The following is an 8,827-nucleotide window of genomic DNA, read 5'->3' on the forward strand; positions in this document are numbered from 1 at the left end:
GAAATACTACCTGATCCTGGGCCAACCTCACTACTGTTACCACACTTAAGACCATCGATGCTGCCACTTGGCCAATCCATCTCATTGGGGGATCTTCCTCTTTTTCTCATATATATTATATAATTTTGTGTTTTGTTCTACATTTTATCCCCCTATATCCAAGACCTCCTAATATGATTGATCCCATCCCTTTCACAGAAATAGGTAGTGATAGCTTGGCACCATCTAGCTATTCTGGTCCCAGGGCCCTGGAGACTGATGTTCTTGTGTTCCCTTAGCCCATTGGACTAATTGCTAAGACCCTTTTTAAATAAGATCCTTGTTAGTTGTCTCTGACTCATGGCAACCCCATGCACAACGGCACAAAATGTTGCTGGTTCTGCAGCACCTTCACAAGGGTTGGTATGTTCTGGTGACAGTGAGTTTTGACTGCCTTCCAACCTAGGAGACTCATCTTCCAGCACAACGTGGAGAATTTTCTGATCCCTAGGGTTTTCATTGGCTAATTTTCATTGGCTTCCTTCCTTGTCTTAATCTGAAAGCACCACTGAAATGTATCCAGCACTGGTGTGACCTGGTGGCATTTGATATACCCATGGCTTCACTTCCAGCATCATAACAGTACCCAAACCACCACATTAGCACCCACTAACAGATGGGTGGTGGAAATTCAAACATCCCTAACCAATATGAACTCAAGACCGTGTTGGGAAGTCTAAGAGTACTCTGGGGACCGCTTCAAACTCTCCATACTTTAAGCACACAGTGTCAGCCCTACAGCTGTAGACAGGAGCGTGACTGTTATCTATGTTCTCCTTCCAAGCTCATCTCACCTCCCTCCAAAATGGTGACAAGGATGCCCCAAGGCTTTGGGATGAGGCATCATTCTTCCCTTTCATCAGCTTTGTCTCTCCAGGGCAGCCTGAGGACATCTGTTCTGCCCTGCCCCAGCTTTCCTTCCCATCCTGTTTCCCCATCTTTACTGTTCTCTGGTCGGTGAGCATATCAGTGTTTGTTACCTGTGAATGAAGGACCCTGGTCCAGGGATATGCATCCACACTCATTATGTGCAGGCACCTCAGATGAGATGAAGGTGTGGGCATGTGTGTTTCACATATGTTGATCTTCCCATGTGCACAGGGACTGGTGCCAGTGACATGTTATGCTTTCTAGCTCCCAGAGGGACATTGACATCCTTGATCTCTTCCGTGTCTCTAATGGCCAGCTGTGATGATGGTGACTGTCCACCTGGTTTTGTGTACCATCCAATGGAGTGACTCTTCCCTCTTTGCCCCTGGACACTAGGCATCCCCCTACTGTTGGGGTCTGGAGTGAAGTGAACCCAATCAGTGATCCAAGGGCCTATGTTTTGGGGAGCAGGGCATAGGGCTGTGAAATTCCAGGCTGGGTCCTTTGTTTCAGAATCAGTGGACATGCCACTGTCTGTAGGGGCATGTCTCTTTTGGATCCTTCCCATTCTCCTGAAGCACACCAGAGTAACACAGGGCGGGGGGAGATGGGACACCCCACCCACGACCATATGGGGCCCTGCTTGTCCCAGCGTCTGTTTCTCCTCCCTCAGCCCTTCAGCTGCTTCACAGCAGAGGGGGACTGTGCCCACACTTTCCTAGGTGGCCTGGAGGACCCTCTGAGGGGTTCATGCAGGAAGGATGCATCGAGGGTTCTTTCTCCTTCATTTATTTTTTGTATGTACTCACTCTCTGTGTCTCTGTGCATTTTCTCTCTGAGGGTCTGTCTCTTTGTTCCTGGCTCTGCCCCCTCCCTGCTCCCCATCTGTCTGTATCTCTGCCTTTCTCTCCATCTGTTTGTGTGTCTGTGAATGTGCCTTCCTGTCTTTCCCTCAATTTCTCTCTCTTTTTCTCCTCCTCCTTCATGGAGTCTGTCTGTCTCTCTGCTCTCTTTCCTTGCTGTTCACCTTCTCTCTCTTCTCCTTCCCCTCCTCCTTGGAGTCTGTTTGTCTCTTTCCCTTTCTCTCACTTTCCCCCCATCTCTTTCTCTCCTCTTTACCACCCCCTGCCCTTTTACTTCCTCTTCCTACTTGGTGCTTTTCTCTCTCCTCCCTTGCCCTTCTGCTCCTCCTCCTTGTTGCCTGTCTGCCTCTTTCTCCTTCCTCTCCCTCCTGCCTTTCTCTGTCTCTCCACCTTCCTCCTCCTCCACTTTCTCCCTCTCTCCTTCTATCTTCTGTTCTTAATGCACTCTTACTTTTTTCCCTCACTCACTCTCTGGTGCATTTCTCCCATCCCTCAACATGTATTTGGAATCTAGCATGTGTCCACGTTGTGTTGGGTATTTTACTCGAGTAAGTAATCTTATCATACAAGACCTTCATGCTTTTTTCTTTTTAAATAAAGGATTCTGGAAACAAAATGTTTTGGCTTAACATTGCTCAGTCTCACCCACTTTACCAGGCACCATTTGACCAACTCTTTTCTCAGATTCTTTGTCTCTCAGTAAATCTGTCACTCCATAGGTAAAGGGACTAGGGTTCTCTGTTCTTCTGTTACCCCTTCTGAAGGGCCTTGTGTACAGAACTCAAGATTGGGGCAATGGTTTCACAAATCTGAACAAACTCAAAACTACTGACTGATACCCTTCAAATATATGAAAGGTATGGCATGTGAATTTCAATAAAACTGTTTGTTAAAAACAAAACAAAATGTAAATCTAGAGCAGTTAAGCTCTCAACTGTTGGTTGGTGGTTCGAAACCACCCAGAGGCATCTTGGAAGACAGGTCTGGGTATCACAGTCTTAGAAACCTGATGGAGCAGTTGTGTTTGCAATTGTGGGGATCCGATGAGTCAGAATCAACTCAGTAGCAACTAATAACAAAGAAGGGATACAGCTGACTCCACTGTTTCCAGTTTAATGCCTGATTTTCATTTAGGATGACGTGAAATTGGGGGGCACAGACATAGCATGTGAACCAAGATTTATTAGTGATGATGTAAATGCATCACGTGAAAACACCAAACATGAGCTTCCACAGATTCAGCTGGCTAACTCAACCTTAGCTACAAGGGTTTGGTTAATGTCAACAGTGATGTAAAAAGCAAGAGAAGATGGATGAACTCATTGTAGGACTGGCTTTCTCTTCTCTACAGAAGACTAACTCTGACTGACCTTCCCCAAGGCTCAGCACAAATACCACCTCCCCTGAAGGTCTCGCTTGAACCCCAGAATTAAAGAAAACTCCCCTGAGCTCTGCCCAGCAAATACCCTGAACTACTTCTAACACTTGTACCATATCACCATTCTTGGTTTCAGTGTTGATTTCTCCATTGGGTTACAAGATTCTTGGATGTGAGAACTCTATCTCTTTTGATTCTTGATGGTTCCTCAGGAACTAAAAGGTCCCTGACATGTGTTTCTGGTGTTAAATGCCATGGTGTTGGTTCTGATTCATGGTGACCCTGTATAGGGCTTCTGAGGAGTGGTTAGTGGGTTTGAATCACCAACTTTGCTGTTAGCAGTCCAGTACTTATCCTGCAGTGCTACACCAGGACTCCTGGCACATTGCAGGTGCAAAATAATTATTTATACAAGGGAGGATGAAGGAAATGAAGCTAGAAAGAGATAAAGAAACAAATGAGTAAGGGGAATTGAGGATTCCTGGTGCTGCCGTGATTAAGTGGTTAAGTGGCTGCTAACTGAAAAGTTAACAGTTCAAACCCATCTGCTTCTTCACAGGAGAAAATGTGGCAATCTTCCATAAAGATTCACATCCCTGGGAGCCCTATTGGGCAGTTGTACCCTGTCCTATTTGATCACATAGGTCATAGTTCACTGGACAGCAACAGGTTTGCTATCCTCAGGGGGTGCTTAGTTTCCGACGGGGTGTCTGAGTGGTGCACATGGCTGCTAACTGAAATATTAGAGGTTAGAATCTTTCCAGAGGGATGGCAGAAGAAAGGTTCGGAGAGCTACTTCCATAAAATCAATCACTTAGACCTTCATGGAGCTGAGTTGCCGTTTGACTTACATGGAGACCTAACAAAAGGAAGAACTGGCCCGTCCTGCAACATCCTCACAGTGGTGTTAGGTTTGAACCCATTGTTGTTGCCATGATGTCAATTTGTCTCATTAAGCATCTTCTTTTTTGCTGACTCTTCACTTTACCAAGCAAGATGTCTTTCTTCAGGGACTGCTCCTTCCTGACAACATGTCTAAAGTACAAGAGAAGACACTTTGTCGTGTTAACTGCCAAGGAACAAGTTCTGTTGTATTTCTTCAGAAACTATGGTACTTTCAGTATTCGGCACTAACAGCATGATTCAAATGCATCGATCCTTTTCCAGTCTTCCTTATTCTTGTTACAGCTTTCACCTGCATATAAAGCAATAGAAAGTTCCATGGCTTACTTCAGGTGTCCCTTAGTCTTTGCTCTTTAATGCCTTAAAGAGACCTTTTGCTGCATAGTTGTCCAGTACAATGCATTACTTGACTGCTGCTTTCATGAGTGTTGATTGTGCATCCACGTAAAATGAAATCTTTGACAACTTCAGTCTTTCTTTCCTCCATTCATCATGATTTTATTTATTGGTTCAGTTATGAGGATTTTTGTTTTCTGTACATTGAGGTGCAATCCATATTGAAATTTATAATCTTTGATCTTCATAAGTAAATACTTGAATTCCTCTTCACTTCTAGTAAGCAAGGTTGTGCCAGCTGCATATTGCAGGTTGTTGATGAGTCTTCCTTCAATCCTGCTGTCCCATTATTCTTCATATAATCCAGCTTCTCAGATTATTTGCCCAACATACAGGTTGAATAAGTATGGTGAAAGAATACAAACCTGGTGCACACCTTTCCTGATCTTAAACTCAGTGTCCCCTTGTTTTGTTCAAGTGACTGTCTCTTGGTCTATGTACAGGTCCGTTACGAGTACAATCAGGTGGTCTGAAATACTCATTCTTCGGATTGTTATCCATAGTTTATCATGATCCATACAGTAGAAAGCATTTGCATAGTCAGTGAAGCATAAGTAAACATCTTCCTGGTATTTTCTGCTCTCAGAAAATATCCGTCTGATGTCAGCAATGACATACCTTGTTTCATGCCCTTGTCTGAATTGGGCTTGAATTTCTGGCAGCTCCCTGTCGATGTACAGCTACAACCATTTTTTAATTATCCTCAGCAAAATTTTACTTGTATGTGATATTAATGATATTGTAGATGATTTTCACTTTCTGTTGGGTCATGTGTCTTTGTAATGGACACAAATATGGATCTCTTCTAATCTGTTGGCCAGGTAGCTGTATTCCAAATTGCTTTTACAGTTTAGTGAGTGCCTGCAGTACTGAATCAGTTTGTTGCAACATTACATTTTGTGTTCTGTCAATTCCTGTAATGTTGTTTTTTGGCAATGCCTTCAGTACAGCTTGAACTTCTTCCCCCAATACCATTGGTTCTTGATCATATGCTACCTCTTGAAGTGGTTGAACACTGATAATTTCTTTTTGGCACAAATGATTGTTTTGATGTTTCCTCTGTCATTCAAGATTTTGTCCATTATTGTTGTTAAGTGCCATTGAGTCCATTTCAACTCATAGCGACCTTGTATAGGGTTTCCAAGGAGCAGCTGGTGGGCTTGAACCTCTGACCTTGAAGTTCAAATTGACTTTGCAGTCCAGCACATTGACCCTTCTCCGTTAATATTGCAAACTGAGACTTGAATTTTTTCTTCAGTTCTTTCAGCTTTAAAAATGATGAATGTTTTCTTCCCTTTTGGTTATCTAACTCCAGGTCTTTGTACATTTCATTATAATACTTTACTTTGTCTTCTCAAGTTGTCCTTTGAAAATTTCTACTCTTTGATTTCTTCATTTCTTCTAGTTCTTTAGCTTGGCTACTTCCAAAAGCAAGTTTCAGAGTCTCTTCTGACATCTGTTTTTGTCTTGTCTTTCTTTCCTGTATTTTAAATGTCCTTTTGATTTTTTTTCTGTATGATGTTATTGAAGGAGCTCTGGTAGCATAGTGGTTATGAATCGGGCTGCTAACCTCAAGGTGAGCAGTTCGAAACTACCAGCAGTTCTGTGGGAGAAAGATGAAGCTTTCTGTTCCCATAAAGATTTACAGGCTTAGAAACTGTATACAGGGTTGCTAGGAGTCACAACCGACTCCACCCCCACCATGATGTTCTTGATGTCATCAAGCAACTTCTCTGTTCTTTGAATTAAATTTGTTCCTGAGATAGTCTCTAAATTTAGATGAGAGATACTCAAGGCCATATTTTGGCTGTTGTGGACTTGCTTTAATTTTCCTCAGCTTCAATCTGAACTTCCATATGAGCAATTGATGGTCTGTTCCAGTCTGTCCCGGCCTTGTTTTGGCTGATGATGTTGAGCTGATCCGTCGTCTCTTCCCACAACCAGTTTGAATCCTTTGTATTCTATCTGGTGAGGTCCATGTGTACATTCATCATTTATTCTTATTGAAAAAAGGTATTAGTGATGAATAAGTCATTGGTCTTGTCAAATGTTATCACATGATCTCCAGCATTGTTTTTCTCCAAGGTCATATTTTCCAACTGTGGATCCTTCCTCTGTTTTCAAGCTTTGCATTGCAGTCACTAGTAACTATCAGTGCATCCTCACTGCATGTTTGATCAATTTCAGAATGAGGAAGTTAGTAAAGTTCTTCAATTTTATCATTGACTTCATTGGTTGGTACATACATTTGAATAATTGTCCTATTAACTGGTCTCCCTTTTAGGCATTTGAATATTATCCCATCACAGACAGCATTGTATTTCAAGACAGATCTGAAATGGTCTTTATGAGATGGATGTAATGCCATTTCTCTTCAATATGTCTTTCCCAGCATAGCAAACCGTAAGATTGTCCAATTCAAAATGGTCAATTAGTCCCTTTCAGTGCACTAAAGCATTCCATTTCATTTCTGACGACTTAGAATTTTCCTAGATTCATGCCTTCTACATTTCATGCTCTAGTTACTAATGGATGTTTGCAGTTCTTTCTTCTCATTTTGAGCTCTGCCCCATCAGCAAAGGAAAGTTCCTAAAGGTTTGCTCCATCAACATCAAGGTCATTTCAACTTTGAGGAGGCAGCTCTTACCCAGTTGTATTTTCAGTGCCTTCCAACTTGAGGGGTTCATCTTCAGGCACTGTATCTGACAGTGCTCCAGTGCTATTCATGAGGTTTTCAGTGGCTAATTCTTCAGAAGTGATTTGCCTCTCCTTTCCTATCTGTCTTAGTCTGGAAGCTCAGCTAAAACCTGTCTGCCATGGGTAACCCTGCTGGTATTTCAAATAATGATGACATAGTTTTAAAATCACAGTAAGACACAAACCTCCACATTATGACAAGCTGACAGACATGTGGGTGAAGCAACTATTGTTGTTGTTAAGTGCCGTTGAGTCAGTTTCAATTTATAGTGACCCTGTGTAGGGTTTTTGAGGAGCAGCTGGTGGGTTTGAACTACCAACCTTGTGGTTAGCAGTCCAGGGCTTATTTTATAGCACCACACCAGGACTGTGGTTGCTAAATGCTATTGAATCAGTTCTGACTCATAGAGACCTTATTATACAGGATTTCTGAAGAGCAGCTGGTGGGATTGAACCATTGACCTTATGGTTCACCAGGATTGTTGTTGTGGTTGTTAGGTATGCACAGCAGAACGAAACACTGCCTGCTCCTGGGCCAACCTCATTACTGTTGCCACCTGGCCAATGCATCTCATTGGGGGTCTTCCTCTTTTTCTCTGACCCTCCATCTCACCAAACATGATATCCTTTTCCAGCGACTGGTCCCTCCTGACAATATGTCCGAAGTATGAGAGATGAAGTTTGGCCATCCTGGCCTCCAAGGAGCATTCTGGCTGCACTTCTTCCAAAATGGATCTATTGGTTCTTTTGGCAGCTGGGAAAAAAATGTAATGGAGGAATCCTGGTGAGGAGTGTATGGATATTTGTAAAATGTTTTTCCTGAGTCTTTCTACCCCTGGCATTGGTAGGAAAAATGAGTGTTGGCAGAGAGGAAGAGAGAGCTAAAGACATTTCTGTGGGACCATGAGAGAAATGATTGAGAGAGATACCTTTGCTTCCAAAGAGCAAGAAGGAAGGTTTGTGGGACTGGGGCGCAACACTTCCCACTGGGAGTAGCCATCACTGGCTTAGAGTCCCTTTTGCATGTTCCCTTCCAGGTTTCCTAGCACAAGCACTGAAACATTAAAAAGTAAAAAGAACAAGAAACATAAGTGAGGCGAGGCTGGGCTGCGAACAGGCTCCAAGAGAGAACGGCATGATCGGCTGCTGGTGGGTCGGACACACAGAGCAGCTCTCCTTGAACTTGGTATTTTCCACAGCAAACACAAGCCCAAAGCTTGTAGAGCCGTATGTTGGCAGTAGAGCTGCATTCTGGGATCAGAGAGGGCAGAGCAGCCGTGGGGAGATGAACAACGTGGAGGAAGCCAACACAAGAGGGGGAGGCTGGCTTTCAGGTCTCCACAGACAGTCAGGCCAATGTTAATATTCACCAGGTGCCTTGGCAATCAATCATCCATCGGAAGTTCTAGAAGGAAAGGCCAGCAGGTCATCAAGCTCTGCTCGTTCTCCTGAGATGTTGAAGGGGGAGCTGCCAAACACGTGTGCAGGCTGCCCCCAAGACACAAGAGGTATCCCCAGGGACTTTCTACCACAGTGATAAGAGTATTAGCAAACACTTATTGAGATCTTGGGTGTCAGTTACTCTGTGGATGATCTCATATATCCTCACAGCAAACTCATGAAGCATTGTATCAGCTATGACTCATTGGACTACAAGTGGCTGGAATCTAAAGCTAAAAGG

This window comes from Chrysochloris asiatica, unplaced genomic scaffold, assembly GCF_000296735.1.
Source record: "Chrysochloris asiatica unplaced genomic scaffold, ChrAsi1.0 scaffold00305, whole genome shotgun sequence".
Taxonomy (NCBI): Eukaryota; Metazoa; Chordata; class Mammalia; order Afrosoricida; family Chrysochloridae; genus Chrysochloris; species Chrysochloris asiatica.